At 62.7% G+C, this 8835-nt stretch overlaps 1 long non-coding RNA gene across 1 annotated transcript in view; it reads right to left on the reverse strand.

Annotated features, from left to right (window-relative positions):
• Positions 1–8570, reverse strand: part of LOC147105341 (uncharacterized) — a 16880-nt gene extending 8310 nt beyond the window's left edge. Inside the window, exon 1 of the long non-coding RNA XR_015081738.1 lies at positions 8350–8570. This is a non-coding gene — a long non-coding RNA (uncharacterized LOC147105341). The remainder of the gene's footprint in view (positions 1–8349) is intronic.
• Positions 8571–8835: the final 265 nt, after the last annotated feature.

Below are 8835 nucleotides of genomic sequence, written 5' to 3' on the forward strand. Positions count from 1 at the left end.
GAGAGGAGGAGAGGGAGAGGAGAGGAGGGACAGGGAGAGGAGGGAGAGGGAGAGGAGGGAGAGGGAGAGGAGGGAGAGGGAGAGGAGGAGAGGGAGAGGAGGGACAGGGAGAGGAGGGGAGAGGAGGGGAGGGAGAGGGAGAGGAGGGAGAGGGAGAGGAGGGAGAGGGAGAGGAGGGAGAGGGAGAGGAGGGAGAGGAGAGGAGAGGGAGAGGAGGGAGAGGGAGAGCAGGGAGAGGGAGAGCAGGGAGAGGGAGAGCAGGAGAGGAGAGGAGGGAGAGGGAGAGGAGGGAAGAGAGGGAGAGGGAGAGAGAGGGAGAGAGAGAGGGAGAGGAGGGAGCGGAGAGGAGGAGGGAGAGAGGGAGCGAGAGGAGGGAGCGCGAGAGGAGGAGAGGGAGCGGAGGGAGAGGAGCGGAGGGAGAGGGAGCGGAGGGAGAGGAGCGAGGAGAGGGAGAGAGGAGAGGAGGGGGAGGAGGAGGGGAGAGGAGAGGGAGAGGGAGAGGAGGAGAGGCAGAGGAGGGAGAGGCAGAGAGGGGGAGGAGAGGGAGAGGGAGAGGGGAGTGGGAAGGGAGGGGAGGGAGAGGAGAGGGGAGGGGAAGGAGAGGCGGAAGGAGAGGGGCAAGGAGAGGGGGAAGGAGAGGGAAGGAGAGGGAGGGGAGGGAGGAGAGGGAGAGGAGGGAGAGGGAGAGGGAGAGGAGGGAGATGGAGAGGAGGGAGAGGTAGGGAGGGAGAGGAGGGAGAGGAGGGAGAGGGAGAGGAGGGAGAAGGAGAGGAGGAGAGGGAGAGGGAGAGGAGGGAGCGGGAGAGGAGGGAGCGGGAGAGGAGGGAGCGGGAGAGGAGGGAGAGGGAGAGGAGGGAGAGGAGAGGAGGGAGAGGGAGCGGAGGGAGAGGAGCGGAGGGAGAGGGAGCGGGAGAGGAGGGAGGGGAGGGAGGGGTAGAGGGAGAGGAGGAGAGGAGAGGGGGAGGGGAGGGAGAGGAGAGGAGGGAGAGGGAGAGAGGAGAGGGAGAGGAGGGAGAGGGAGAGGAGGGAGAGGGGGGAGAGGGAGAGGAGGGAGAGGGAGAGAGGGAGAGGAGGGAGAGGGGGATAGGGAGAGGAGGGAGAGGGAGAGAGGAGAGGAGGATAGGGAGAGGAGGGAGAGGAGAGGAGGGAGAGGGAGAGGAGTGAGAGGGAGAGGAGGGAGAGGGAGAGGAGGGAGAGGAAGGGAGAGGAGGGGAGGGAGAGGAGGGAGAGGGAGAGGAGAGGGAGGAGGGAGGGGAGAGGAGGGAGGGGAGAGGAGGGTGGGGGAGAGGAGGGTGGGGGAGAGGAGGGAGGGGAGAGGGGAGAGGGCAGAGGAGGAGAGGGAGAGGAGGGAGGGAGAGAGGAGAGGAGAGGAGGGAGAGGGAGAGGAGGAGAGAGGAGGGAGAGGAGAGGAGAGGAGGGAGAGGGAGAGGAGGGAGAGGGAGAGGGAGAGGAGGGAGAGGAGAGGAGGGAGAGGGAGGAGGGAGAGGGAGGAGGAGAGGAGAGGAGGGAGGGGGAGAGGAGGGAGAGGAGAGGAGGGAGGGGAGAGGAGGAGAGGAGGGAGAGGAGAGGAAGGAGAGGGAGAGGGAGAGAGGGAGAGGAGAGGAGGGAGGGAGAGAGGGAGAGGAGGAGAGGAGAGGGAGAGGAGGGAGAGGGAGAGGGAGAGGGAGAGGAGGGAGAGGGAGAGGAGGAGAGGAGGGAGAGAAGAGGAGAGGGAGAGGAGAGGAGAGAGGGAGAGGAGAGGAGGGAGAGGAGAGGACGAGAGGAGAGGGAGAGGAGGAGAGGAGCGAGGGAGAGGAGGGAGAGGGAGAGGAGGGAGAGGGAGAGGAGGGAGAGGAGAGGAGGGAGAGGGAGAGGAGGGAGAGGGAGAGGGAGAGGAGAGGGAGAGGAGAGGAGGGAGGGAGAGGAGGGAGAGTGAGATGAGGGAGGGAGAGGAAGGAGGGAGAGGAGGGAGAGGAGAGGAGGAGAGGGAGAGGAGGGAGAGGGAGAGGAGGAGAGGAGGAGAGGAGAGGAGGGAGAGGGAGAGGAGGGAGAGGAGAGGAGGGAGAGGGAAGAGGAGGGAGAGGAGAGGAGGGAGAGAGGAGGGAGAGGAGTGGAGGGAGAGGAGAGGAGGGGGAGGAGGGAGAGGGAGAGGAGGGAGAGGGAGAGGAGGGAGAGGAGAGAGGAGGGAGAGGGAGAGGAGGGAGAGGAGCGAAAGGGGAGGAGGAGAGGGAGAGGAGGGAGAGGGAGAGGAGAGGAGGGAGGGAGAGGAGGGAGAGGGAGAGGGGGGAGAGGAGAGGGAGAGGAGGGAGAGGGAGAGCGAGAGGAGGGAGAGGAGAAGGGAGAGGGAGAAGAGGAGAGGGAGAGGAGGGAGAGGGGGGAGAGGGAGAGGGGGAGAGGAGAGGAGGAGAGGGAGAGGAGGAGAGGGAGAGGAGGGAGAGGGAGAGAAGGGAGAGGAGGGAGAGGGAGAGGAGGGAGAGGGAGGGGAGGGAGAGGGAGAGGAGGTAGAGGGAGAGGAGGGTGAGAGGAGAGGAGGGTGAGGGGTGAGGGGGGAGGGAGAGGGGGAGAGAGGGAGAGGGAGAGAGGGAGAGAGGGAGAGGGAGAGGAGGGAGAGAGGGAGAGGGAGAGGAGGGAGAGGAGAGAGGAGAGGAGGAGAGGAGGGAGAGGAGAGGAGGAGCGGAGAGGAGGTGAGAGGGATTGGAGGGAGGGTTGGGGGAGGAGAGGAGGGAGAGGAGAGGAGTGGAGGGTGAGTGGTGGGGGAGAGGGGAGAGGAGTGGAGGGAGAGGGAGAGGAGAGAGGGAGGAGGAGAGGGAGAGGGAGAGGAGGAGGAGAGGAAGGAGAGGAGAGAGGAGAGGGTTGGGAGAGGGAGAGGAGGGAGAGGGAGAGGGAGAGGGAGAGGAGGGAGAGGGAGAGGAGGGAGAGGGAGAGGAGGAGAGGGAGAGGAGGGAGGGAGAGGAGGGAGAGGGGGAGGATGGAGGGAGAGGGAGAGGAGGGAGAGGAGGGAGAGGGGGAGAGGAGAGGAGGAGAGGAGAGGAGGGAGAGGGTGTGGGAGAGGAGGGAAGTGGAGAGGAGGGAGAGAGCGAAAGGGAGAGGAGGGAGGGAGAGGAGGGAGGGAGGGAGAGGGAGGGAGAGGGAGAGGAGGGAGAGGGGAGGGAGAGGTGGAGAGGGAGAGGAGGGGAGGGAGGGAGGGATAGGGAGAGGAGGAGAGGGGAGGAGTGAGAGGGAGAGGAGGAGAGGGAGAGGAGGGAGAGGGAGAGGGAGAGGAGGAGAGGGAGGAGGAGGGAGAGGGAGAGGAGGGAGAGGGAGAGGAGGGAGAGGGGGAGGGGGAGAGGAGGAGGGGGAGAGGAGGGTGGGGGAGAGGTGGGTGGTGGAGAGGAGGGTGGGGAGAGGGGGGAGGGTGAGGGAGGGGAGGGAGGAGGGAGGGGAGAGGAGGGAGTGAGGGAGAGGGAGAGAGGAGAGGGAGAGGAGGGAGAGGGAGAGGAGGGAGAGGGAGAGGAGGGAGAGGGAGATGAGGAGAGGGGAGAGGAGGGAGAGGGAGAGGAGAGGGAGAGGAGGGATAGGGAGAGGAGGGAGAGGGAGTGAGGGAGAGGAGGGATGGAGAGGAGAAGAGGGGGGAGAGGGAGAGGAGGGAGAGGGAGAGGAGGGAGAGGGAGAGGAGGAGAGGACGAGGAGGGAGAGGGAGAGGAGGGAGAGGGAGAGAGGGAGGGAGGGAGGGAGGGTGAGGGAGGGATGGAGGGGAGGAGGGAGAGGAGGGAGAGGGAGAGGGAGAGGAGGGAGAGGGAGAGGAGGGAGATGGAGAGGAGGGAGAGGGAGAGGAGGGAGAGGGAGAGGAGGGAGAGGGAGAGGAGGGAGAGGGAGAGGGAGAGGGAGAGGAGGGAGAGGGAGAGGGAGAGGATGGAGAGGAGAGGAGGCAGAGGGAGAGGAGGGAGAGGAGGAGCGGAGGGAGAGGAGAGGAGGGAGAGGGAGAGGAGGGAGAGGGAGAGGAGGGAGAGGAGGGTGGGGGAGAGGAGGGAGGGGGAGAGGAGGGAGAGGGAGAGGAGGGAGAGGGAGAGGAGGGAGAGGGAGAGGAGGGAGAGGGAGAGGAGGGAGAGGGAGAGGAGGGAGAGGGAGAGAGAGAGGAGGGAGAGGAGAGGAGGGAGAGGAGAGGAGGAGAGGGAGAGGGAGAGGAGGGAGAGGGAGAGGAGGGAGAGGGAGGAGGAGAGGGAGGAGGGAGAGGGAGAGGAGGGAGGGGGAGAGGAGGGAGAGGGAGAGGAGGGAGGGGGAGAGGAGGGAGAGGAGGGAGACGGAGAGGAAGGAGAGGGAGAGGGAGAGGAGGGAGAGGGAGAGGAGGGAGGGAGAGGAGGGAGAGGGAGAGGAGGGCGAGGGAGAGGGAGAGGAGGGAGAGGGAGAGGAGGGAGAGGAGAGGAGGGAGAGGGAGGAAGAGGAGGGAGAGGGAGAGGAGGAGAGGGAGAGGAGGGAGAGGGAGAGGAGGGAGAGGGAGAGGGAGAGGAGGGAGAGGGAGCGGAGGGAGAGGAGGGAGAGGGAGAGGAGGGAGAGGGAGAGGAGGGAGAGGGAGGAGAGGGAGAGGGGGAGGAGAGGGAGAGGAGGGGAGAGGGAGAGGAGGGAGAGGGAGAGGAGGAGAGGGAGAGGAGGAGAGGGAGGGAGGGAGAGGAGGGAGGGAGAGGGAGAGGAGGGAGAGGGAGAGGGAGGGAGAGGGAGAGGGAGAGGAGGGAGAGGAGAGAAGGAGAGGGAGAGGAGGAGAGGAGAGGAGGGAGAGGAGAGGAGGGAGGGAGGGAGAGGAGAGGAGGGAGAGGGAGAGGAGGGAGAGGGAGAGGAGGGAGAGAGAGGAGGAGGGGGAGAGGAGAGGGAAAGGAGGGAGAGGAGGGAGAGGGAGAGGAGGGAGAGGGAGAGGAGGAGAGGAGAGGGAGAGGAGGGAGAGGGAGAGGAGGGAGAGGGAGAGGAGGGAGAGGGAGAGGAGGGAGAGGGAGAGGAGGGAGAGGAGGGAGAGGGAGAGGAGGGAGAGGAGGGAGAGAGGAGGGAGAGGGAGTGGAGGGAGAGGGAGAGGAGGGGGAGGAGGGAGAGGGAGAGGAGGGAGAGGGAGAGGAGGGAGAGGGAGAGGAGGGAGAGGGAGAGGAGGGAGAGGGAGAGGAGGGAGAGGAGCGAAAGGAGGAGGGAGGGAGAGGGAGAGGAGGGAGCGGGAGAGGGAGAGGAGGGGAGGGGAGAGGAGGGAGTGGGAGAGGGGGGAGAGGAGGGAGAGGGAGAGGAGGGAGAGGAGAGGGAGAGGAGGGAGAGGGAGAAGAGGGAGAGGGAGAAGAGGGAGAGGGAGAGGAGGGAGAGGGGGGAGAGGGAGAGGGGGGAGCGGGAGAGGAGGGAGAGGGAGAGGAGGGAGAGGGAGAGGAGGAGAGGGAGAGGAGGGGGAGAGGAGGGAGAGGGAGAGGAGGGAGAGGGAGAGGAGGGAGAGGAGAGGAGGGAGAGAGGAGAGGGAGAGAGGGAGAGAGGGAGAGGAGGGAGAGGGAGAGGAGGGAGAGAGGGAGAGGGAGAGGAGGGAGAGAGGAGAGGGAGAGGAGGGAGAGAGGGAGAGGGAGAGGAGGGAGAGGGAGAGAAGGGAGAGGAGGGAGAGGGAGAGGAGGGAGCGGGAGAGGAGGGAGAGGGATTGGAGGGAGAGGGATTGGAGGGAGAGGGAGAGGAGGGAGAAGAGAGGAGGGAGAGGAGAGGGAGAGGGAGAGGAGGGAGAGGGAGAGGAGGGAGAGGGAGAGGAGGAGGAGGGAGGAGGGATGAGGGAGGAGAGGAGGGAGGAGGGAGAGGGAGAGGGGGAGGAGGAGAGGGAGATGAAGGAGAGGGGGGAGAGGGAGAGGAGGGAGAGGGAGAGGGAGAGGGAGAGGAGGGAGAGGGAGAGGAGGGAGAGGAGGAGGAGAGGGAGTGGAGGGAGAGGGGAGAGGAGGGGGAGGAGGGAGAGGTGAGAGGGAGAGGAGGGAGAGGGGGAGAGGGAGAGGGAGAGGAGGGAGAGGGAGAGGGAGAGGAGGGAGAGGGAGAGGAGGGAGAGGGGGGGAGAGGAGGGAGAGGGGGGAGAGGAGGGAGAGGGAGAGGAGGGAGAGGGAGAGGGAGAGGAGGGAGAGGGAGAGGGAGAGGAGGGAGAGGGAGAAGAGGGAGAGGGAGAAGAGGGAGAGGGAGAGGAGGGAGAGGGGGGAGAGGGGGGAGAGGGAGAGGGGGGGAGAGGGAGAGGAGGGAGAGGGAGAGGAGGGGGAGAGGGAGAGGAGGGAGAGGGAGAGGAGGGAGAGGGAGAGGAGGGGGAGAGGAGGGAGAGGGAGAGGAGGAGAGGGAGAGGAGGGAGAGGAGAGGAGGGAGAGAGGAGAGGGAGAGGAGGGAGAGAGGGAGATGGGGAGAGAGGAGAGAGGGAGAGGAGAGGAGGGAGAGAGGGAGAGGGAGAGGAGGTGAGAGAGGAGAGGGAGAGGAGGGAGAGGGAGAGAGGGAGAGGAGGGAGAGGGAGAGGAGGGAGCAGGAGAGGAGGGAGAGGGATTGGAGGGAGAGGGATTGGAGGAGAGGAGAGGAGGGAGAGGAGAGGAGGGAGAGGGAGAGGGAGAGGAGGGAGAGGGAGAGAGGAGGAGAGGGAGAGGGAGAGGAGGGAGGAGGAGAGGAGGGAGGAGGGAGAGGGAGAGGAGGGAGGAGGGAGAGGAAGGAGAGGAGATGAAGGAGAGGGAGATGAAGGAGAGGGAGAGGGAGATGGAGACACAGAAGAGGGAGAGGGAGTGATTGAGATCGCCCAATGGCCTTGTGGACAAATAGATTATGTGCTGTGGCATTGTTCCATGTAGACAGCGAGGATCTCTTTTTGATCCATGTAGACAGCGAGGATCTATGTTTGATCCATGTAGACAGCGAGGATCTATGTTTGAACCATGTCCCGTCTGGGTTAGTTGAGCTCAGCCTGTGCAGTTGGGAATGTAATGGAGCTGGAGGAGGAGCCACACACAATTGGCATGAGTATGCTCTGGCTGAGGCTGCCAGTAACAAATCAGCCTGGGATCCTGGTCACTGTTCAGCTGTAGTGTGTGTACCGTTAAGTGAGGACAGGAAGGGCTTGTGATAAGCAGCGTAATTAAACAGCCTGTCCGCACTCACTATTTAGACTCCAATACGAAGAATAGCCAGTTGGCGCGGGGCCAGAGCTGCCATTGCTCATAGACACATAACCAATATCAAGAGGGCAAAAGGAAAACAGTAAATGGTCAAACCGGCAATCTTCTTTAAAAACTCAGTTGTGTCGATTTTCCTGACTTGCTTGAGTAGCAACTCATTAACTGCCTTTGACTGACAGGTGCCAGTTGTAGAGTCCACTGCCCAGTCCACAAAGTGCTAGGTCAACTTTGTGCCCACAATGCCTCACAGAACTGTTTCAGAGCCTTGTCAGGCCACAAGGTTAAGGCACAATGGTACCACACTGCGGCGAGCACAAGGATCAAGGCACAGAGGCAAGGTGCGCCTTTTCTCATCTCCATACCAGGCCACATTCATGTACTTCCCAGCTTCCAGCTACAGAGGCAGCAGGAAACACCTGTGCAGAGAAACTTCATCCAGTTTGGGCCAGGGAAGAACTGGGAATGAAGGTGACGTTTGAACAAGCAAAGACGGGCCACCCAATGACCTCAGCTGGTGCAGTCCATGAGTAGCTGAGTTAAAAGGTCTTGGGTGCAATCCTGGCCCTTTCTCGAGTTAACTGATCTTAGCCAGGGTGGCACTACAGACACTAGATCTGGCCTCCGAATTCCCAAGTGAGGGGAGGGGTAATCCAGCTAGAACTCCCATTCGTGACCACCAGCCAGTGACCCTTGCTTGAAAGTAGCTGTGTAGACGTCGTCGGGCGAGGTCAGGGTGGTCTTGGCTCTCCCCAGCCAGGACTCACCCTTTAAGCTGACGCATTCAGAATGGCCACAACTCAATGTAGCTGAAGATGGGCGGAACCCAGGGAACTATAGCCCAGCAAGAGGTCTACAGAGGTTAGAGGAGGGGGGGCCAGAGCAGACAGAGGAAAGAAACACTACCATTTTATGAAGGAAGTAGGCTTGTTTGCAAAAGTAACCAAATCGTCAGCTGGTACAGTGTGAAACTACCAAGACTAGGCTGAAAGCTTGCTCAGCTACATTTCCGAGAATTTATCTTGCCAGGCAGTAATTCCAATAAGGTACAGCTCCCTCACGTTACTTAATAAAACAATTTATAAAAGGCACCACAGGACGAAACCCAATGAGACTCTGGACGGAGGAAAGCCAAGACCCTCAAATACTTCCCTAAGAAATCTAAACTAGTCTCTCACTTACCTGGAGTCCTCCCTGAGGCTCTGCACAGACTGGGGATGTTCTAAGGAAACACAAAATGCAGAAGGTTACAGCCCTTTACCATAAGCAGAGTCCCCGTCCATCTCGTCATTTGGCCACAAGCAGACCGCCTTTGCTCCAAATTGTGTGGATTTCTGCCCTCTCGGGAGCCGGGTTTACCGGTGGAATCGCTCGGTCAGGGTGCATTAGCGAAGTTTCGCTGCTGCTCTCTCGCGGTGTGCTGTGCACGGAGCCATTGCCTGTGTGAGTGAGAGCACGTAGTGAGGTTCCAGGCTGGGTCAATGCTGGGGAACGGCAGCATTACACTCACTGGAGCGACATCTGCAGGAGCAGAGCGGAGGGCACAGCCGGCACCAGCCCAGGGGCACCTACACCAACCAGCCCAGGGGCACCTACACCAACCAGCCCAGGGGCACCTACACCAACCAGCCCAGGGACATCTACACCAACCAGCCCAGGGACATCTACACCAACCAGCCCAGGGACACCTACACCAACCAGCCCAGGGGCACCTACACCAACCAGCCCAGGGGCACCTACACCAACC

Source organism: Somniosus microcephalus, chromosome 18 (genome assembly GCF_052327205.1).
Source record: "Somniosus microcephalus isolate GS21.2 chromosome 18, FLI_Smic_1.0, whole genome shotgun sequence".
Taxonomy (NCBI): Eukaryota; Metazoa; Chordata; class Chondrichthyes; order Squaliformes; family Somniosidae; genus Somniosus; species Somniosus microcephalus.